The sequence below is a fragment of the Euphorbia lathyris genome, chromosome 10 (genome assembly GCF_963576675.1).
Source record: "Euphorbia lathyris chromosome 10, ddEupLath1.1, whole genome shotgun sequence".
NCBI lineage: Eukaryota > Viridiplantae > Streptophyta > Magnoliopsida > Malpighiales > Euphorbiaceae > Euphorbia > Euphorbia lathyris.
In genome coordinates this window covers 44,937,019-44,960,610 of record NC_088919.1, presented here as the reverse complement: position 1 = coordinate 44,960,610, position 23,592 = coordinate 44,937,019, and the positions used below count along the sequence as shown (strand labels likewise).

The following is a 23,592-nucleotide window of genomic DNA, read 5'->3' as shown; positions in this document are numbered from 1 at the left end:
GATAGGACGGAGTGGAGGGAGCGAATCTGTGTCGCTGACACGACTTGATTTTCACGGTTTTATATGATGGTTTATGTTAGCCGACCCCGAATCATTTCGGGACTAAGGCTTTGTTGTTGTTGTTGTTGTTGTTGTTGTTGTACCTTCGAATTAAGGTTCAAAATGCAGTAACATCCTTTGCCAATAAGGATTGGTCCGAGTAGTAAGAAGTTGAATCTCTACTTATCTAAATTGAAATGTTAGAATAAATTAAATGGAAGGTAACACTGAAGGACCTAACTCCATATTTTAGTAAATTGGGAGAATAAATTCAAATTTCTAAAACTAGTTCTCCATAAGTCTCTCTCACACTCTATTGTTACGTAAGAGAGAACCTGATTCTTCTCAAAAAAAATTTGAACTATTGGGACGTAGTTTTTCTTTCCTTCTTCAGCCGCTTAGCTTGATTTCTTTTTTTCTCTTCAAAAAGAATCTGTATAGGGTAAATGATTTTGTTTGTTGAATATAATCAGTTTACTATCGCAAAAATTATATTGAAATTTGCTTTAAGTTCTCATTGACGAGGATGATGGGATATGTGGTAACATTTATAAAAGGGTTTCTTTGTTTTCGTTTTTCTACATGATTCTTGTAATTATTTTTAGAAAATGGTGGATAACCTTTCCTCCGCAATTGAAACAAAATCAGTTTTTCTTTGTGTTGTCCTGTTAATGGTTGAAATCTTGGGTATTGAAGGTAGATACCAACCTTATCGTATTGAAATAAGTTTTATTATGTTTTTGGGTCTTCAATTTTATTTCTTCTCATTGGTACAAGTGTAGTTGATAAATAATTTGTGAAATCTTGAGTGACTTTGGTTACATTGTTTTTTTTAGAGGTCTAGTACTTCTCATTGAACAAATATGTGGATTGGATCTTTCAGGAAGTCACTCAATTGATCTTTAATATTTTTACAAACATTTCATATCTATGAATTGATTTAATATATATGAGCCTTTAAATGGGTCTTTATTTTATGTTAGTTATTCTTCATTCTATTTCCTGCAGAACTATGTGGCTTTGATAATCAATTTGGAAATATCGAGATACGTAGGAAGCTTGATAATAAGATATTATCAAGTCCAAACCAGATATAGATGTAAAATTAGATATGTTGGGGAAAATGTGTATTTCGATTTATTTGCATATTAGATTAGCAAGCACTTATGTTTTAAGATTTCTTAATTGGTACAACGTAATAAACTTTGTGATAGAAATATCAATTTTTTTATTGTAAATAGAATTGGACGTTGGACTATAGAATAGTGACTATAGAGTAATGAAAAAGGTAATTAGTTATAGTTCGTAATGCCTAGGATCAAGATATTATAAATTGGTATCAAAGTCTTAGGTTAAATTCTTCTGACCTAACTTAAGGTATATAGTAATTGAGAAATATGAATCATTGATGATAGTTTATAAATAATTTGGAAGGAAATTTTCAAGGCATATAATAGAGACTATAATAGAGAATAATTTTCAATTTAATATAAATAATTTATGTGTTAATGTATTAAATATATATTTATATAATATATCTACTATTTCTGAATTTTTGAGTAAAAATATAGGGTAAATTACATACGTGGTGTACAACATTTACCTGTTATCACACTTTGGTGTACAACCTTTAATTTTGCACACTGAAGTGTACAAACTTCAGGTGACCTCCCACTAAAGTATACACCCGGTTATTATGACCGGTCAACGCTACCATATCATCATATTACCCTTCCAGCTTATTAAAAACGTGTCCCACCCAATGCAAAAAGACTTTTATATCCCTTTCTTATTTCCCTAAAAAAAATTATAAAACATATGAATTATCTCTCCTCTCTCCTATTTCAACTGACATTACGTCTTCCTCGTTCATCCATGGTTCTTCTTCATCGCGAGAACTGCAACAACAAGAAAAAACCCTAAATTTCAAAAATTGCGGGGGTTCACCTGTAAAACACGCAACGCAAGGGCGATAGGCTGCGAAACCCAAAAAAAGACCCAAGATGCCTTCTTCATCCTCTGCGCAAAATGTATAGAACTTTGGGGGAGGATGGATTTGCCATTGCGGAATCCAAGCACCTCTCTCAACGTCTTGGAACGATTCAAACCCAGGGAGAAGATATTTCAACTGTAAGAATTTTGGGGTAAGTCAGTTCTCAAACAAAAATTTGCGTCGTCCTCTTCTATGTGCTCTGTTAAGCTCTGTTAATTTTTTTCCTCTATGCCAGACTCGAAACACATGTAAATTCTTTTAGTGGATGGATCCTCCAATGAACGAAAGGACAAAATCTATCATCCTTGGATTACTGGGGAAGTTAGATAAAATTGAGAAAGAATGTGAGAGATTGAAGAAATGTGAAAGAGAACGAAACAATGATAATGACATGGCAATGGAAAGAGAAACAGAGGAAGGAGTGACACTAATTCAGAGCTAGAGAAATGAGAAAGAAAGCAAGAGAGGACAAATGTGCAACTAGGTTGGGATTTTTTTGTTATTTTGCTTGGTTGTAGTATTTCTAAGCTATTATTGGGTTAGATAGAAGTGATGGTTTTAAGTGCATTATTTTGTGCGTTTTGGTGCATTATTTTATGGGGCATTATTATGGGGCATTAGGTAATACAATTATATGTGCTTAAAACCAACACTTCTCTTTTGAGTGTGAGCAAACAATAATATGTTCCAACAAACATGTGCTTTTATTGATAAAAAACAGAGATTACTTTAGGTATATACATACCACAGGCAAAATATGTTCCAAAGATTTACAAAGGCATATGGAAAACATCACTTTGGGTATACACATACCATATCAAAAACGGGTCCCAAAAATTTATAGAACATATCAAAAACATGTGCCAGAACACCAAAAACATGTGCAAGAACACACCAAAAATAGGTTTCAGAATACACAAAACAAGTAACACTCAACGCCATGGCCTTTGTGAACTTCTTGTGCATGGTCTTCTGCTTGAATCATTCGTTACACTGATGTCAGGGCCGACTCCAGTATTTTAGAGGCCCTAGGCAGGGCTGGCTCTGATTTTTTTATGGGCCTAGATGAAAAAAAGAGATAAAGAAGCCCTTAATAAATAAAAAATTGTACTTAAAAGTTTAAAATAGAAATTTGGATATATTTTAGATCTAAAATATTATATTATTTGGTCATTTAAAAAATTACTATATACACAGTAAAAAAACAATTTGAGACCATTTTGGCTCAGGTCCTAGGCGATCGCACTCACGGCTTATGTTCAGGGCCGATCCACAAACATTTGAGCCTTTTTATGATTTATTGTCCTACTAGATTATAATTTTCATTTTGAATTTGTAAAAATATTCAGCATAATAAAAAATTTGATCGGTACAGGTTGTTATGTAATTAACTCAATATGTTATATTACAAAAAAAATATTTTTTATTAAATCACGTCATAAAACTCAAATACCGAGCTCATTCCATATAAGCCCAAAATATATATATATATATATATATTATTTTTAAGGATAAGAAATGATTTGCGGTGGTCCATAACGTTTTGCGGTGGTCCATAAATATTCGGACCTTCTTATAAATTGTTGTCCTACTAAATTATAATTTTCATTTTGATTTTGTAAAAATATTCACCATGAAAAATTTGATCGATACAAGTTGTTATGTAATTAACTCTTATATGTAATTAACTCAATAGCATGAATTAGTGAAAATTAATTGTCTAAAATATATTATAACACGTAAATCAATATATATTAGTTATTTTAGATTGAATATATATTAACATTTTGGTTTAAGAAAAAAAAATAAAATTATAAAAAAAATAATTATTAAAATTATATAATAATAATAATAATAAAAACAAAACATATGAAGAATAAAGAGAAAAGAATGAGAACCGAAATATATAATTCTGGGAATCAAACTCATACCCTCACAAATAGCTCCACTATGTCTTTACCATTCAGTCTAGCAATACATTTTGTTATATATCCAAGTCTACATATTTTTAACCATTGCAAATTTAATAATTATTAAATTTGAAAAAAAAATCCGATCGGAGGCCCTAGGCGGCCTCCCCCTAGAGTCGGCCCTCACTGCTGTCTTGAGTATTGCCTGCCTCAGTATTCCGTGTGCTTCTCCTTGGCCTTGAATCATTTGTGGATTGAGTGCGTGCCTCAGTTTATGGTCCACCAGCATTAGTTAAGGTTTGAGTTGGGGGAATGTTTTGGCTTGAACCCTACAACAAGCATTTTAATAATATCAGCCTCTTAACAAAGTGCAACATAAATTTTACAGCATATAACACATTCATTATATAGGAGTTACACTTACATCCATCATCCAATGAACAGTGGTTGGTTGTGCAGCTGGGCTAGGCACATTGGACGGTATGTTTGTACTGGTTCTTGCCCTCTTTGGCTGAAAAAAATTCAATAGAAATTCAATCACAATTCCTACATGCAATTCAATCACAATTCACTAGCAATTCAATAGCAATTCAATCACAATTCCTACATGCAATTCAATCACAATTCACTAGCAATTTGATGACAAGTAGAGAAATTCCGATCAACTTCCGTCCATGTGGGGGCGTCGTTGGGTTCGACGGGGGGAAGCTCCGATGCCAAAGTCAGTAAGGATGAATAGAAAGGCAAACTGAAATGACAAAGGGTAAAGGATACGAGTGTGTGTGTACCTTGATAGCCTAAGGATGTAGGCTATATATATAACTAGGAAGTTGTAACCTTCGGCAACCAGAAATTCGCCATTAATGTTCCACTAATGGCGGTTACAAGTTATCCTTAAACTGGCGGTTTAGCTAATTGATAGCTCATTAATGGCCTTTATGGCCGAGTCGGCTTTAGCTATTACAGTGACGAACCAAGTAGATGAGGAGATTCGCCTTATAGGTTCGCCAGCGGATCTCTTTGAGCGGGATCGTGGAGATCCGCCAGCCGGATCTCCTTTGGGGATTAATACGCGACGTTCTCTAGGTGAATATCCCTTTCGGTCCTCAGGATAATATCTCAATGTTATCACAATTCAATAGCAATTCACTAGCAATTCAATATCAATTCAATCACAATTCACTAATAATTCACTAGCATTTCCATAACCTTTACCTGCGGGGCACTTGATGACTGTCCTTGAGATGTACATGTCCTCTTGTTATGACCCTTACCCCCGCATTTCCTACATGTCATGTACATGTTCCCCTTTCTACTCAATTTGCCCTTCCTTGCTGTATCCTCTAATTCTTCTACTTCTTTCCTCCTTGCTTTCTGTTTTCTTCCACGCTTTGTTCTAACTAGGGATAAGGGTTCAGTTGGTACTCTTGAATCTTCTTCTGGCCACATGTCTATGCCATTAGTTGGCTCAATTATAAAGATGTGCACCTATAAATACAAAGTAGACCACGCTGTCATATAATGCTATTGTAAGCATTCACACATATAACACAAAAAATTAGGGGTGGGCACGGTTTGGTTAACCGGTCCATGGGACAATAAAATTAACCGAACTGAAACTATCGGTTTTTTAACCAATGAAACCGAAACCGGTCCAAACATATCGGTTAACCGTATGAACGGTGAACCGCTAATCTCGGTTAGGTTTTTCGGTTAACGGTTTTTAACCAATTCTCAAAGGTTAACCAAAAATCACCGGTTAACCATAATTTTTACCCAAACCTAAATTTTTAAATAAAATTAAAATACACATAATTTTAAATATCTAAACAAAATGAATTAATATAACATGAACATAACTTAATTAAATAAATACCATAACTAACAGAAATTTCAACATTTTTCATAATAATTTTGATGAATTATAATCGTAACTACAAAAAAAAAACTTTCAACATATGAATAATAATACATCTTTCATAATGTTTTTGAAAGACCACTGGTGGTCCTTGCAATCCATAGCATCTGTTTGGCCTTCTTCATTTTCTTTGTCAGCTCTGTTGAACTGCAAATACAAAGAAACATTGTAAATAAGTAATGGTTATTCATGCATAAACACATATAACAAACAAGGCCATAAAAACAAAGCCAAACAGCTGCACAATTATATGAGTATGATTTGATCTAAATAGGCATTTAACAAGAGATATTAAAAAAACTGTCAATATTACATGAACTATTAATGAAATTGAATTAAGAGAACATCCTAATTTCAATAGCAGAACACGTAAATCAGAGTTTTATCAAAGAACATTGCATTTTGAACAAACATGAATCTAATATCCAAGCGATTGAATCAGAATCATTGAACATTGGTTACAGAAACAAATTCAACTGATGGAACTTACCAATTACTATTTTTTATGAAAGGAAAAAATACATGCTTTTCCGTAGATCAGGGGAAAGGAAGCCTCTGGCTGCTAGGCTAACCGCTAAGAGATCCAATGTGGAGGGAGCGAGACCATCTTAAGATAAAGTGTAGTAAACAAAGTTCCAAATTTCGCCATGAGCCTGCACAGAGAGCTTAATTATAGAACCATTTAAATCAAATTATCAATACAAAACCAACAGGTTAAACGTTAGATAAGTTATTAAAGTTCCCAATTATGTTTTAGAAACAATGGCTTTCCAATGATACAGAAGCCACTGATGAGTTAAACTAATTAATGTGTGAAATGCAGGTTTTAAGCAATTCTATATACAAGAGTAGAGTACAGGGTGATAGTCAATTCAGAGAAAGACAGTCTCCGTAGCCATGTTTTACAACCTACAAGTGACTTAATCTTTCAACCTTGCCAACAACTTGTAACTAAGGAAACCCATGCTCTCCTTATGCTATGGAAATAAAACAAACTTATGTTGTGCTTATGCTATGAAAATAGAACAAGCTTAATAAAACAAAAAGTAACAGTCATATTTCTTGAGGAATTAAAAGCAATGGAAATAAACTTATGTTATGCTTATGTTATGGAATTAAAAGCAATGGAAATAAACTTATGCACAGTTGATAATCAAAATAATTACTCCAGAAGAAACTTATGCTATGCTTAGAGAAGAAAAGCCATAAACGTCTTACCTTGGCTATGCGCATCAACGAGAGAAGACTGTCGGTTCGTTCGAGATCGGAAGCAAGATCGGTGGTTTGAGATTGAGAGAAGACTGGGGGTTCGTAAAGGATGAAGCAAGGTCCGCCGATGCGAGATTGGAAGCAAGATCGGAAGCAAGATCGGACTTTCCTTGCAAAACCAGATCGGACAAGATACGAAACCAGATGGTTCGTTCGGCGGCGGTGCTGCTCGTTCGTTTCGTTCCTCTTTCTTACGGAGAAAGAACGAGGGTTTTTTAGATTCTTAGGTTAATTTGGTATTGGACAAAAAGAAAATATATAAAAATTATAATGGACAGTATAATACGTTATTAGTTAAGTATTTAATATTAGTATTTAGGAAGTGTATGATTTGTATTTCATGTATATATTTACAAACTAAATAAATATATATATTTTTTATATAGGTATATATTAAACGGTTCGGTTAACCGTTAACCGCGATTTTTGTACACTTAAAACCGAAACCGAAATCGAAATCGAAACCAGAATATTTTTTAACTCTAAAGCAAAACCGTCAGTTCGGTTAACCGTATTTTTCGGTTCGGTTTATCGGTTTTCGGTTCGGTTACCGGTTCGTTCGGTTTTTTTTGCCCACCCCTACAAAAAATTGTAAATATACCTTCAAATATGTCTCAACTGAATAGCAATCTGCTATAAAGTTCTCTGCATCATCATTCTGTGCAATTATGGCAGCACATCCATGGCAACAAGGTATACATATTAACTGCCATCTTCTGCAACTGCATTCACGATCATCCAAGTTCACAACATACTGCTCACCGAAGCCATTAATCTATACTCTAGGACCACCAGAGAAGGTTGCCATAAAATGTCTAGCCCAATCTTTGTTTGCTTCCAGTTTTTTCAATATCTTCAGATAAAATCTTCTGTTACTCCTCATCAACTCAGCTTTGCTCTTAATTCTTTTCATAAGCTTTACTTTAATCATCTCAAACATTGTAATGATGCCCTTGTCTCTTGTATCAAGTATATACTTATTGAAACATTCACATAAATTGTTCAATAGCATATCACATTGCGCCCTGCCAATGCACAATTACACAGTTACACACAATCAAATATTAGATCAGTAACAATTAATACATGTGCATTCTAATACCTTGATGAGAAGCAAGCCCTTGACCAATGCTCACTTAGCCTCTGTCTTAACCATCCTCTTGCTTCAGGTGAAATTGCTTCTATTTTATCCAGCCACTCCACATGTTTGGCTAAGTATGGTGCATTTGCAGCATTCCACATAAGTTCTTTTAACTCTTTCCCCTTGAATTTCGTCCTGAAATTGGTGTACATATGACGTACACATAACATATGCTCTGCTTCAGGGAATAGCATCTCAACTGCTCTAATCAGCCCCTGTCAAAGCACCAAGTATGTTAAATATGGACTGTAGATACCCATTTTGTCCGGGGTAAATTCTCATATTTTTATAATTTTTCCCTTTTAATCAATTTATTTTATAGATTTTTATATGTAGTGTACATATCACACAATGTACTATATTTGTTATAAGTCGATGTTAATTATACGAAAGGAAGGCGAAACTATATTTATAGCCCTTATAATTGGTTAAATGTTTATATAGGAATGAAATTCAATTTTAGAGTGTAGTCATTAGTGCTATAAACAGCTAGATAAGTAATAAAAAAAAAATATAAGACTCGTGCTAATTGAGAGTAGCATTATAAGACGTTTAATTAACTAACTTGTTCTTGGAATAAAAGTGAAAAAATACAAATGCAATTTTATTAATAATTCTTATTTGTTACAATTTATGGCCCAAAGGATCCAATCCAAGAAGCCCAATATAATCAACCCATTCCATAAAAGCCCAATCTAGAAAAACCATTCCTAAGCTAAAATACAGAAATACAACAAAAAAAAGAATACATTACAAATATGACTTAAATACAATAATATACACTGCTTGGCCACTAAGTCAGTTTTGAAGCTCTATAAATTGGGAGCAGCAACACAGCACAAAGGACTTTTCCTTTTCGGAGGCCGACTGCTTCTTCCAGCTCCATTTTTCTCTTGGCCATGTCTTTGTGACTTTTTTTCTCTTTCTCAGAAAAAAAAGCTTCTTCTTCCTCTGGCTCCATTTCTTTTGCTCCACTTTTCTTTTCTTCTCCTTCAGTCTTTCCATTTTTACGTTTTGGAGATTGAGTTTCCTGGCAAGGGTCTATGTCATAGGCACTACCCGGAATTCTTCAACCGAACAGAACAGAGAAATCTCTATGTGAATGTAGGAATATGTTATATTCATACAAATCACCAAGGGATTTCTAAACTCTGTATCAGAAATTAATTTTTTAAGCATTTGTCTAACCAAACAAGTTCCCAAAATCAATTAACACAAAAAAAAAATAAATCAACACCAGCAAAAACAATCAAACAAAAAAGAAGCTTCTACGCAAATACAGAAGCAAAAACAAGCTTGATCCCTATCAACAGGGGCCTTTCACACAACAAAACTCCAAGAACCTGTCAATTTTGGAACCAAAATCATCCATTTGTCCATTCTATGCTAAGTTTAGAAAACAGAGCATAAAAAAAATAATAAATGTTAACAGAGAAAACAGTAAAATCAGAAAATAAATTAGGAAGAAACAAGTGATAATAACCCAATAAAATGAACCAAGATCGGGCGAGCCAAACAGAAACGAGAGGAAGAAGCTCACCTCTGTCACGATTCAAACGACAGACAGAAGACGTGAAGCAGGATCCTCGCCGTGTAACTGGAGACGGCACCGCGACGAGGCACAGATCGGACGAACAGGAGCAGGCGGAGGTCGAGAAGGTGCCAGCGACTGCCACGGGATCTATCTTCGAATATCGAAGAAAAGAGAGAAAGAAACGAGAAGAAGAGAGGTGGTCGGGGCAAAGAATCACCGGAAGGAGCTCTGGTTTCGGTTTTGGAAGAGAAGAGGAAGAAGATCAACGATGGCTGCTGCACAAATGTGGTAAAAACCCTAAAAATCCTAATTTATACCATATTTATCTCATTTCGGTCCCTCTAGCTCCTTAGTCATTATAAATTAACCCCTGTATGTTTTTAATGTCTCACTTTTAACCCCATTTCTTTAAATCCCATCAATTAGATCCCCCATATTTTAATCAGGTCCCTGGTTGTTTGAATTAAGCTCGATTAGGTCCTCCCATTGCACACCAGTTTTTTTAATTGTCTAAAATTCTAATTTCGCCCTCAAATCTCTTTTAATTCTTACGTAGTTTAACCAATTTATTTTCATATAACATAGATGTGTTATATCATTAGTAAAAATCATTTGTTTTCATTTGGTTAAATTTAATCTACATTTTTTCTTTTATGAAAAATTAAACGACTTGATTCATAGTCCTATGTCATAAGGATATGAACCAAATGTGTACAATAATGAAGTTAAGACGAATCGACTTATACTTCCTACGTCATAGGGGTATAAAAACGATCAAAAAAATAAAGCTTAATTACCGCAGAACGGTTCAATTTATACGTTCGTGTTATAAGGGTATAAAAAATTTAAGAATAAATCAAACAAACGAATTAATTCATAGCTCTATGTCATAGAGATATGAATTAACCGTTAATAAATAAACAAAAGCCGAACGAATTAATTCATAACTCTATGTTATAGAAATATGAATCGACCGTTACTAAATTAACAAAAAAAACGAACGAATTAATTTATAGCTCTATGTCATAGAAATATGAATTAACCGTTACTAAATTAATGAAAAATGCAATCGAACGAGTTTATTCCTAGCTCTATGTTATAGAAATAGGAATTGACCGTTACAAGATAAAAAAAAGAGGACGAGATAGCTCGTAGTTCTATATAGTAAAAATACGAATTAAAACGTCGTCGGATTAACAAAAAACGAACGAATTAATTCATAGCTCTATGTCATAGAAATATGAATTAAACGTTACTAAATAAACAGAAACCGAATGAGATAATTCCAATTCTATGTTATAGGAATGTGAATTAATCGTTACCAAATTATATAAAAATAAACGAGTTAATTCACAGTTCTATGTCATAGAGACGTGAATTGCACCTTACTCGAATTATTGAAATTAAAAGCATACAACTAATGATCCTACATTAAATAAAATGCTAAATACCCACGACATTAGTTATGTAACAAAATTATACGTCTCTAATACATTATATAAGTACAAATAGACCAAGATAAATCAAATAAGTTTAGCACACAAAAATCACGTCTTTTAGTACCAATATTTGGGCGGGGTAGGGTGATTAATCAAGTTTTCTTCCCTACACGTAACCGACAAACGAACCAAAAATCTCGATTTCGCAGACCCCCTTATCCATTAAAAATTCAACCATTTCCGGTGTCCAATCACGCCGTAATTCTGATTAGTGGCGACTCTAAAATATAGTTTGAAAACAGAAAAACTATTAACCGAATTTTTAGCCTCCGGCGCCCGCGCCCGGAAAATCCGGTTGCGACATGGACCATCATCAATCTTGTTAACCACACACCAATGTTATGAGTTAGTTACCTTTTGTCTGTTAGACATGAATGTCCACTGGCTACTGTTATTGATTTTCAAATCATCAGCTAGTAATTCCAGAAACCATGTCCATGTTTCCTTACTCTCTGTCTCCACCATTGCATGTGCTATGGGGAATATACAGTCATTGGGATCTATGCCCACAGCAGACAACAATTGGCCTCCATACAGCCCCTTCAACTAGTAGCCATCAAGTGATATGAGTTTTCTGCATCCTGTTTTGAATGCTGACTTGAGTGCACTCAAACATACATACATTCCCACAAACTTGGTGTCCTTCCATCTGCCCATAACTATACTGCCGGGATTTGATCGTAATATCTCAGCTCTATATCTGTTTAGTAGTAAATAATAACAATTACAATAGTTAGTGCACAATTCAAGTTATAATATTAAGTGAGCAATAACACTTTGCATAACACTTGAGCAATTACAAATAGTTAGTACACAATACCTGGAAATGTGGTCGTACTGGCTCCTTTGATCACCATGTATGATCTTCAAGGCATAACACTTTGCTCTATAAGCTGTCATCCTACCAACTGTGAGTGACATCACTCTTGATATATCATCCATCATAGCCTCAACTTTCTAATCAGCATCACTTCTAAAACTCTCTAAGTACTTCTTACCTCCACTTGTAAGTCATATGAAAGTTTTTATGCACCTTGTTGTATTGGTGTTTGAAAGACCCACTCTTCAACTGCATTGTCTGGTTGGTTTTGTCCTTTCTGTCTACTCTAGAAGCATATGCTCTCCATGGACACTTCTCTTTCCCACCCACCATTCCTTTGCACACAGCCTCAATCTTGATTGGGGTATTTAAGGGAAACCAAAGCTGAAACCTATTTTTAATTCCATGCTGCCTGCAAGCTTCTTTGAACTCTTCACCATTATTAAAAAGCATCCCAATCTGAAAAGTGGGGTCTACTATATCCCTCTCTGAATTGAATTGTGGGTACCTAGGCCTTCTGCCTTCATTTTCAGAATCTTGCTCAGAATACAATGCATCAGAATCTGCATATTCTGATGAATTATCGTGTACTTTGAAATTAGTGCTTGGATCAACACCACTGCTCCTAACCTTAGTTCTAGTCTTTGGTCTTCCATTCGGAGCATTCTCAACACCCTCAAACAAATCTGCATCATCATCTTCAAGTACGTAGTCTGGATCAACAAACTCTAGCTCTGCATCGGGGATTGGTGCTTGTGAAGTACTTGTTTCTTGTGCTGATGCATCTTCCCTATTACCAACATTCTCTTCAATACCATCTTCTGCTTCACCATCCCCACTATACCCAGCATTAGCACGATCATCTGCCCCCATGTACTCAAACCCAATAGTAGGATGAACACCAACATCAACTTCATCATCTGCCCTTATGTTATCCAACCCTACTTGATCCTCTTCCACCATATTCTCAAACCAACCATGATCACCTCCTCCCATATTCTCAAGCCCAATAGCTTCACCTTCTCCCATATTCTCAACCCCCACATCTTCAGCACCTCCCATATTCTCATTCCATACATCTTCAGCCCATCCTATATTCTCATTCCCTACATCTTCAACCCCTCCCATAGTCTCATTCCCTACATCTTCAGTCCCTCCCATAGTCTCATTCCCTACAACATCAGCCCCTCCCATTTTTTCAATCCCCACAGCTTCATCTTCTCTTGTATCAATACCACCATCTTCAGCTCCACTCTTTTTCTCAATCACAACATGATCATCTTCTACTATGCCCTCAATCCCAACAACTTCACCACCTCCCACATTATCACTTGCACTAGCTTCTCCCTTATAACCAATACATAATAAGCCCATTGCCACTTTCTTTTTTCCTTTACCCTTCTTCCTAACATCAATACATTCTTTTCCTTCGTCTATCTCTTCCAGCACAACCCCCCTTGGCACATAAGCTTCTTCAATGACTATGTCCTCTCTAGTCAATGGCTTCACAAAGATGTGTATCTCACCACATTGTACACCAGCCAGTGCCATACGATATACGTCATCATCTGATCCTAAATGTTTCAAACTCATAGTAATTTCTTCATCAAATTGCATCCAGTAATATTGGAAATGGCCAATACAGTCTTAACTAACCACTTTAGCTACTATCCCAAGAAGAGACAATGTATCCCAATGTGCATCAGGCGATATATATACATCTTCCCCACCATATCCATGCCTATTCATATGGCCATTGTAATATAAAATGATATAGAAATATACATCTTCAGGATCTGCATTAAAATAAATAAATACTCACATACAGTTAACAAAATAAATGCTTTCCTAGAATAATAAATTCACAATTCAATAACAAAGTACATGACATCCTTTACAACTTTTACAACTTTTACCTAACAAACAAAACACATGAATGAATTCACTTTCCAAACAGAGACATTCCATTAAACAAAGTCACCTGAAGTTTGTACACTTTAGTGTGAAAATTAAAGGTTGTACACCAAAGTGTGATAACAGGTAAAGGTTGTACACCACGTATGTAATTTACCCTAAAAATATATGATCAAATGTTTTCTAGAATTTGGGCATTAAGTGGTTTTAGAAGTTTGATAAATTATTTGGGTATTAATAAAAGTTCATGGGTTAATTTCATGTTTTTAAAAGGAAAAAAGCATCTTGAGGCCCCTGATCTTTCATTGTTTGGTGCATTAAGCCCTCGATCTTTCATTTAGACACATTGAGCCCTTGATCTTTCATTTAGACACATTGAGCCCTTGATCTTTCATATATGAGTGTATTAGGCCCTTCCATAAATCAATTCATATATGGGTGTAGTAAAGGCCTGTTTGGTTCAACTGTTGATGTTGTTGGTTCATATATGGGTGTTTCTAATATGGACATGTTTTAAATTAATCTACAAATAAATTAATAAATAAAAAATATATTATACAAATTAATAAAAATAAATTATATAAAGAATAAAAAATTAAAAAAAAATATTGAACGGAACAAAACTTTGTTTTTCGATAATTTTGTTCTAAAAATAAAAATAATGTTAAAAAGGAACACATTTTATGGAAATAAGAAGGATAATTTTGTCAATAATAACGTAACTACAAACAACTGTCCATGAAAAGCTCTAAAAAGAGATTTTCGTGAAAAGCTCCAATATGTTGCAGTGTCTAGAGAAAATACTAAACACTGCGGTTTTATAAACCTAACCAAACGCTATATATTCTGCGGTTTGGAGTGAAACGCTAATAATTAACAACTAATAACAAACAGCTTACTACAACCGCAAACAGCTAACAACAACAACATCTATTAGCTAACAGTTGAACCAAACAGACCATTAATACACCCATATATGAATTTATTTACAAAAGGACCTAATACACTCATATATGAAAGATCAAGGGCTCAATGTGTCTAAATGAAAGATCGAGGGCTTAATGCACCAAACAATGAAAGATTAGAGGCTCAATGTGTCTAAATGAAAGATCGGGGGCTTAATGCACCAAACAATAATAGATCAGGGGCCTCAGGATACCTTTTGCCTTTTTAAAATATAAACTATAAGTTTAGGAAAATTTTATGATCCTAAGATTAGGAGGATGTAAATTGATATTTTTGTTAGAAAACAAGTATATTTACGAGTATTTTGGGTTTATAATCTAAGTTTTGATTTTGATAAACTTATCTTGAATTCTTGGGTTAATTGATTTTTAGTTATGAAATTTTTGATATTTTGACAAAAGGAAATACCAAAATTGATGTGGGAAATTTGATGAGATTAGTTTATAAGAAAGGAAGTTTTGTATATATATACGTAGTCCTACTTTAAATGTGTACTATGAAAAAAAAATTAGTATCCATCAAAAGTAGTCCAAACAGGTGGGTTTGTTACTTAAAGACCATATTTAGGGAGAAATATGGCATGCGTACATAGTCTAAAGACCTAATCGGTATGGAAGCGAAGTGTTGGGTAAGACTATACGGGATTAGACAATATTAAAGATATGTCACGAATATGTTTATATGTTATGGATTGATATATAAAGGGATACTCGATGATGGATACAATATTGAAATTTGGTTCGAACTTTGGTTTTAGTAAAGCATTTGTATAATGATCATTATGTTTTGATTATGTTTGATTTGAAGATATTGGATATAAATATGGTTAGTTTGATAATTGAATAAAAATGTTATTTTTAAATTATAAACTTTAAGGTATTCTTTTGATTAAATGATTTTACAAATATATACGTATAACTATTTTAAGTAAAAATTAGTTTCTATAGTTGAGAGTTACTTACTAAGATTTGTATCTCATATTTTCAATTGTTTTAATGTTTTAGGAGAAGATGTATGAGGTAGAGATGATTTAAAAAAAATGAAAGTAAGGTTTGAGTTTGATAGTTTTTGTGAAATTTTGGTCTAATTGTTATTTGAAGGAAAATAGACAAGTCTAGGCGCAGCGGAATAATAAAATTTTATCTATTTTATCTATTTCCCTTTCCAAGATCTGTTAATTGTTATTTCATATAAAGAGGGATAGAAAGTAATACCTTCGGTGAAGAACTATCTACGGTTGCAAACGAAGTGCCCACAACTCTTAATCTGTGTATTACGAACAACAAAAGAAACAACACAGAAAAGATAACTAATCAGTAATCAACCTTAATAATAGCAATCGCAATGATTGCCTCTAACAGAAATCGATACGAGATCAAAGAGAGAGTAAGAAATAATGTAGATTAGCCGAGACGAAGACGGAACGGTTCATCCTCCTTTTTCATTGTGTTAGGCGAAATATATAGGATATGGAGTCTATTTATAGACTTCTCAAAACCCTAATCCTAGTTGTGTTGGGTAATTAATTAATTAGAATCTTATTCGGAATATGATTACTAATTAGATAATTAAATAAACACTTTATTATTATCTAAATAATAACTAATTATATCTAGATAATATTATTAATCAAATTAATAATTTAATTATTGTTAAGGATAATTAATTAGAGTTTCAATCACGTAAAAACTTCTAATTAATATTATCAGATAATACTTTAATTTAATTTATAATCATAATCTAATTATAATTATTAAATCAAATTAATATCCCTGTTTAATTAATGAATTTCGGCCCATATATTGTGTCTCACTAATTTACACTTTCGTCCTCCGATTCCAAGTCCCATATGCGACCCATTAGGTCCTTTATTGCCACTAGCCGTATATATCCTTTGAAATTAATTCATTATGATTAATTCCAACATATATATAACGGAATACCGTCGCGAGCTGTTACTAGCAGAACCTATGATATTCCCCCAGAGCAATTAAGAAGTCAGGTTGATAACTGACGTTAACCTTTCTGCATTAGGTACAGTATAATACGATCCTTCATCAACTATATCCTGTCGGTCAATTCCTTATAACCATGGAACGTGTCAAGGTTATATATAACGAAGAGTCCGGTTTTACTTGTACAGGTTGAATTCACTCTGAAAATAAGTTAAGTGAAATGTTCATTTCTACTCTTAACTCTATCACCTTGCAAGGATTTCAGTCAATTCACCACAAGCGGCCATTTGGATATATCTCTCACTTATCGGGAGTGACGAATGCTCAATCTGACATTAACTATTCTGTAATTACTTTGTGTGATACCCAACCCTGCTCTCACACACCCCAGGCTCTCACCTGTTGGATCGTGCTCGCACAGAATCAAAGTATCAGACTCCATAATCCAGAATCACTAATTAACGAATGTTTGAGTCTGAGGATTAGTTATACTTACTAATACCAATGAGATGAACAGTTGACACTTTTAGATAAATTAATCCATGCTGTTATCTCAAGTCGGGTCCCAATCCTAATGAACTCCTTCACCGGATCCATGTAACTGTCTAGATATCTAAATATCTAAAGCTTGTGAGATCAGCTTTCTGTCTCGACAGAAAACACTGTTACATGCAAGTCTCAACAGTAATATGCCAACCCCTATAACATATTACTTGACTTGGGTTAATTTTAAGTCTATTGGTCTATTATAAAGTATAGTCTCACTTCATGCTTGTATGAACACTTTATAACTACTTAAATAAACTTAGGATTACTTTCTTTATGAAAGATTTGTGCCTTTATATATAGTTACATTTTAATGCTATATATCTGATTAAACAAATGACTAAATAAACAATTTATTCATTAATATTTATATCCTAAAACAATTGTCTTTAGGACACTAAACTCCAACATTCTCCCACTTGGACTAAAGCCAATTATTTGTGAAAACATTCCCATAAGCGTTCGTATGACGATCATGAACCTTTTGGGGTAAGGCATTCTTTTAAATGGATCTATAAGATTGTGCCTTGGTGGGCACTCTTTTAATTCTCACGTCTACTCTTGTTGTTATCTCTCGGAAGAGATAGTAACCACTGAGGTAGTGTTTTGACGTATTATGAGACTGCGGGCCCTTAGCAAGAGCAACAGCCCTATTGTTAATCTCATTAACAATGTCAGGTACCACGCCTAGTTCATTAATGAACTTGCATTCCAAACTTCCTTTTAGCTGCTTCCGAAGCTGCTACATATATATACTCTGATTTAACTTACTGGCTCGGTCACGATTTCCTGCTCAGAACTATTCCAGCTAATCGTACCTCTTTCAGAATAAACTTGTATTCCGTAAGATCATCTTTATCTGTGTGATGACTTATATCTGAAAGTCTCCAACTTTAAAATTTCATCTCCATATACCCGGAACATATCTTCAGTCATTTTAAGTACTTAAGAATGTGCTTGACAACAATCCAGTGATCATCACTCGGATTGACCTATAATCGACTTTGTCATGCTTAAAGCAAAAGTGATGTTAGGTCTAGTGCAAAACGCTTTGAGCACTTTGTCAATGTGTTTAGACTAGGAGGGGTCAAGCAGCCTTCTCAATCTATCTCCATAGATCCTAATCCTTAAGATGTAAGCTGCTTCTCCTAAGTCTATTATGGAGAATTTTATCCGATAACCAAAATTTTTACCGATTGCAGTATAGCTACGTCGTTCCCATTAGTAGAATATCGTCGATGTATAATACTAAGTAAATGACCAAGCTCCCACTAGTTTACATGTAAAAGCTCATACGAGCTCCCACTAGCTTACATGTATAGGTTTACAAGAGCCTTCTTATAAGTCGTAGGTTCATCGTCTAACACGTGAACCTCTTCGTCGTCTCCCACTAGAAATCCAAATCTCTTTGGGATTTGATGAACTCGACCAGACCTATAGTTAGTAATGTCACCAGTGTCTCATCTTGTGAGACAGATTCGGATTCCACCATCGCTTCCGCTATGTCAGCTAATCCTTCTTCTTGAACTTCTTCAAGTTCAATCACGCTTTCTACTTGTGTTTCTAGAAGAAACTCTTTCTCTAGAAATACAGTGTTTGGATACTATTACTTTTGATCATCCGAATGATAGAAGTAATATCCTACTGTTTCTTTCGGAATTCCAATGAAGAAATATTTATCAGATTAAAGGTCCAACTTAATCTGATGCTATGTATTTAACATGTGCTGAACACCCCTAAATTCTCATAAAAGAAACTGGGTTTTTTTCCAATGAACAATTCAGATGGAATAGAACTTGGCGGTTTTGTGGATACTCGGTTGAAGGTAAATAAGGCGATTTCTAGGGCGTAGCCTTAGAACATCTTTGGAAGAGAGGTTGTGCTCATCATGGATCGTACTATATCTAATAGAGTACAATTTCTCTTTTCAGATACATCGTGGTGTATACGGAGGAGTCCATTATGAGCGAATCCTATATTCAATTTAGATAATTTAGAAAAATCATTAGAAAGATATTCTCCACGACGATCTAATCGAAGCACTAATATTCTTTCTTGTTTGTTTTTCTTACTTTATTCTTGAAGCATTTGAACTTTCTCAAAAGCTTCTGACTTTATGCTTCATCAAGCAGACGTATACATATCCGATATGATCATCTTATGAAGCTAATGAAGTAATTGAACTTTTCTCTTGCTTGTGTTGACATATGATTACATACATCTGAATGTAGTAGTCCTAGAGTGTCTGATACACGTTCTCCTTTATTGCTAAAGGGTGTCTTTGTCATCTTTCCTTTTAACAAGACTTACATGTGCTCATTGATTCAAAATCAAATGAGTCTATAAGCCCATCTTAATGTAGCTTAGACATGTGTTTCTTGCTTACATGGCCTAGGTGACTATTACAAGTAAGTTGAATTATCTATCCTTTAGTTCTAAAAGTAAAAGCACCATCATGACCCTTCTTCTAGAGATAGTCTAAGTACTTCTTAAAGTTCCTCTTCCAATTTCCTTCTTTACCATATTGGTGGCATTCCCTTATTGCTTTTATTGACTTGGGTTTAATGCATTTGTTCCTTTTTGGAATCTTTAGAATTTGGGAAACTTCCTTTCTTCTCGTGAGATCCCTCAATAACAAGTGCTGACATCACTTTCTTAAGATTTGGGCTCAACTGACTTGAGCATATTTAAGAGCTCTTCTAGAGAGGTCTCTAAGTTTATTCATCTGACAGTTCGTGATGAACTTATGAATAAATCTCTGGGAGGGATTATAGAACTAAGTCGACACTTAATTCATTATCCATCACAAATCTAATACTAGAAAGCTTTGGTGATGTACTCAATCATCTTGACACAAAGTGCCACAACAGAAGAACCTTCTTGCATCTTGGAGCGAAATAATCATCGCTATCTCATAGCTTTCGCATTTGAGTATGTTTCTCAAAACACCTCCTCTAAGTGCATAACCATGGAATACATATCCATGTTCTTATGTTGCTTTTGTAGCTCTAGTGCCATAGCTGCAAGTATGATACATCCTATACGTTCGTCATCTGATTGGTGCTTCCGGTAAACATCAATCTTCTTGACAGAAGCATCATAAACAAGGACATTGGGTATCAGCGTATCTTAATACATACCCAATCTTTTCGAACTTCAAAACAATTTTGATGATGGGTATCAGTGTATCTTAATACATACCCAATCATTTCAAATCCTCAAAACAATTTTGAGTTTGCCAAAATAGTTGGTGAATTTTGAACTATTCAATTTGTTATCGGTTAAAATATTACGTAGATCCATTTTAGATATGATGATTCAGAGTATTTACTTGAGAGTGAGATAGAGTGACGGATGTTATTCATTTGCTTAATTCATTTACAATTTAAGTACGTCGGTCTTTTATGTTTTTAAATTGCTCCCACTATTTTACCAAATTAATAACCCTCTATATTAATTCGAAGGATATTCACAAATCCCTTAGTGAGCTAGAATCCTAACTCCTGAAATTTCACCTTGAGTTTGCTCAACAAGCTAGTTTCATTCATTAGGTAGATTTATGTGTAGATACCCATTTTGTCCGGAGTAAATTTTTATTTCTTTTAATTTTTACAATTCTAATCGATTTATTTGTAAATGCTTACATTGTAGATATTTTGCTTAATACATTGATATTTGTTGAAAAATCGGTAATTATGCAAAAGAAAGTGAAATTATATTTATAATCTTTATAATTGATTAAATGTTTATGTAATAAAGGTTTAATCAATTAATTTATGGTGTTCATTATTAATTAAAGGAATGTTATTTCTTTAGTTAAATATGGATTTTATTTTATTTGACTACATTGTCTAGTTATAATATACTAACGATTGTTAGGTCGTAAATCCTTAGTTAAGTGATTAATTTAATGATAATAAAACCAACATACTTATTATTATTTAGCATTCTAAACATTGAATTAACCTATTCTTAGAATTAAAATAAAATGAGAAAGTAGATAAAATAAAAACAAGATAAAAGTAGAGGTTTATTAGCAATTCCAGAATTACAATTAATGGCCCAAAAGTATAAGGCCTAGTCTACAAAATTCATTCCAACAAGCCCATGAAATCAAAATACAGCAAACTCAAATACATGATACAGAAATACAACAAGCTCAAATACATACTAAAGATGTAGTAATACAAATACAATATACTACTTAGCCAACAAGTTCTGTTGTTTCTCTATAAATAGAGAGGCAAAACAGATAGAAAAGAGGGCAGCAGGGTCCTCCATCCTCAATTCCTCATTTCGTGTCCTTCTTCCGCTTCATCAAGGTTTGAGTTTCTCCATTTTTAATTTTGGTCTGTTTTCTTCTTCATATTTCCTCATTTTCTTCTTTGTAATCTTTGTTTTCATCTTCATCTTCACCATCTTGTTACTACTCTGTTATCTTCACCATCTTCAAGCCAGGTTCTGGTTTGAAGGATTTCTGTCTTGCTCTTCATGCCAGGTTTTGATTATGAGGAGAAGACAAAGCAGGTTTGGGTATCTTTCTTCTTCACCCATTGCTTCTTAATTTTTGTTTCTTCTTCTTCTTAATTCTGGAAGCCAGGTTCTAGCTCTGAGGAGAAGTTCTGTTTTTCCTCATTTTTCTTCTTCTAAATCTTTGTTTTGTTCTCCTTCTTCAATTTTTCTGCTTCATCTTTTGTTCTTCTTCTTTTATTGCTCCCTCTTTCAAGCCAGGTTCTGGTTTGGAGGAGTTCTGTCTTCCTCTCAAGGTCAGGTCCTGGTTTTGAGGAGAAGACAGAGTAGTGACTTTCTTTTTCTCTATTCCTAAATTCCCATCTCCCACCATTTTATTCTTCTTCTTGATTTGTTCAAGCCAGGTTCTGTTCTGATTCTGAGGGGAGAGCCGAGTCTTTTTATCTATTCCTGAACATCCATCATCACCATTTTCTTCTTCTTAATCTATCTTCAATCCATCTTCAAGCCAGGTTCTGGTTTTGAGTAGAATTTCTGTTTCTCATTCTTAAATTTTCCTCTTTTCTTTCTTCTAAGTTGTCTTTAACCCAGGATCTGGTTTTCAAGATGAGTTCTACCAAAAACAGGGCAAAATCTTTCTTTTCTCTCTTGCACCCATTTGAACCTCATCAAACTCCAATCCCTGTCAAAATAAATCAATACCAGCAAATATAATCAAACAAAAAGGAACCTTTTATTGTTCCAGCAAATACAAAAGCTAAGGGAAGCTTGGTCCCTGTCAATGGCTACATTTCACACAAGAAAAATGCAAGATCTGAGTTTTTTAGTGAGATTACGGAAATCTCATTTCTGTTCTAGAATGAAATGTAACTATACTGAATCAATGCAATCTTACCTCTGAGGGAGTCTACGCCAGAATGGACAACCATCTGCCGCCTCTAGACTGTCACCGCAGATCGTCTTCACCCGATCCGAGTTACTCGTGATTCAGATGGAGGAGGAACGAACCGCTGTCACACCAACTCCATGGTCGTTCATTCCGAGCAGATCTAAACGAAAGAGTATAGATCAGAGAAAAGGTAAGCAATAAAACGAAAAATGAAAAATAAAATAGCAAGAAATAAAAGTCATAGAGGAGATGAGAAGCGGGATCCTTATCGTGTAACTAACGATGACACCGCGAAGAGGAGCGGACCAGAATGACGGACAGTTGGAGGCGGCAGAGGTCGAGAAGATGGCGACGGCTGCAACGAGATTTGTCTTCAAATATCGAGAGGGAGCACAAGAGAAATAAATAAGAATAAGAGAGGTGGCCGGGGGCAAAGAATCACCGGAAGCCATGGGAGCTCTGGTTGCGGCACAAATGAGGTAAAAGCCCTAAAAATCCAAATTTATACCCCCTTTCTCCCATTTCGGTCCCTCTAACTCTTTAATCATCATAAATTAACCCATGCATATTCTTAATGTCTCACTTTTAACCCCGTTTCTTTAAATCCCTTCAATTAAATCCCTACAAGTTTTAATCAGACCCTTAATTATTTAGATAAAGTTCAATTAAGCCCTTCCATATCACAATTACATTCCTTTAATCCATTTGAAGTTTAATTTGACCCCAAAT

General features: G+C 34.4%; 2 long non-coding RNA genes across 2 annotated transcripts; both read right to left on the bottom strand.

The window, feature by feature from the left end:
- Nucleotides 1–8,853: 8,853 nt before the first annotated feature.
- On the bottom strand, nucleotides 8,854–10,073 carry LOC136208062 (uncharacterized). The gene is made up of 2 exons (XR_010677015.1): nucleotides 9,811–10,073; nucleotides 8,854–9,421 (listed from the first exon to the last, which is right to left on the bottom strand). It is a non-coding gene; the product is annotated as an uncharacterized lncRNA (long non-coding RNA).
- Nucleotides 10,074–21,510: 11,437 nt separating this feature from the next.
- Nucleotides 21,511–23,351, bottom strand: LOC136207952 (uncharacterized). Its single transcript, XR_010676974.1, has 2 exons — nucleotides 22,870–23,351; nucleotides 21,511–22,656 (listed from the first exon to the last, which is right to left on the bottom strand). It is a non-coding gene; the product is annotated as an uncharacterized lncRNA (long non-coding RNA).
- Nucleotides 23,352–23,592: the final 241 nt, after the last annotated feature.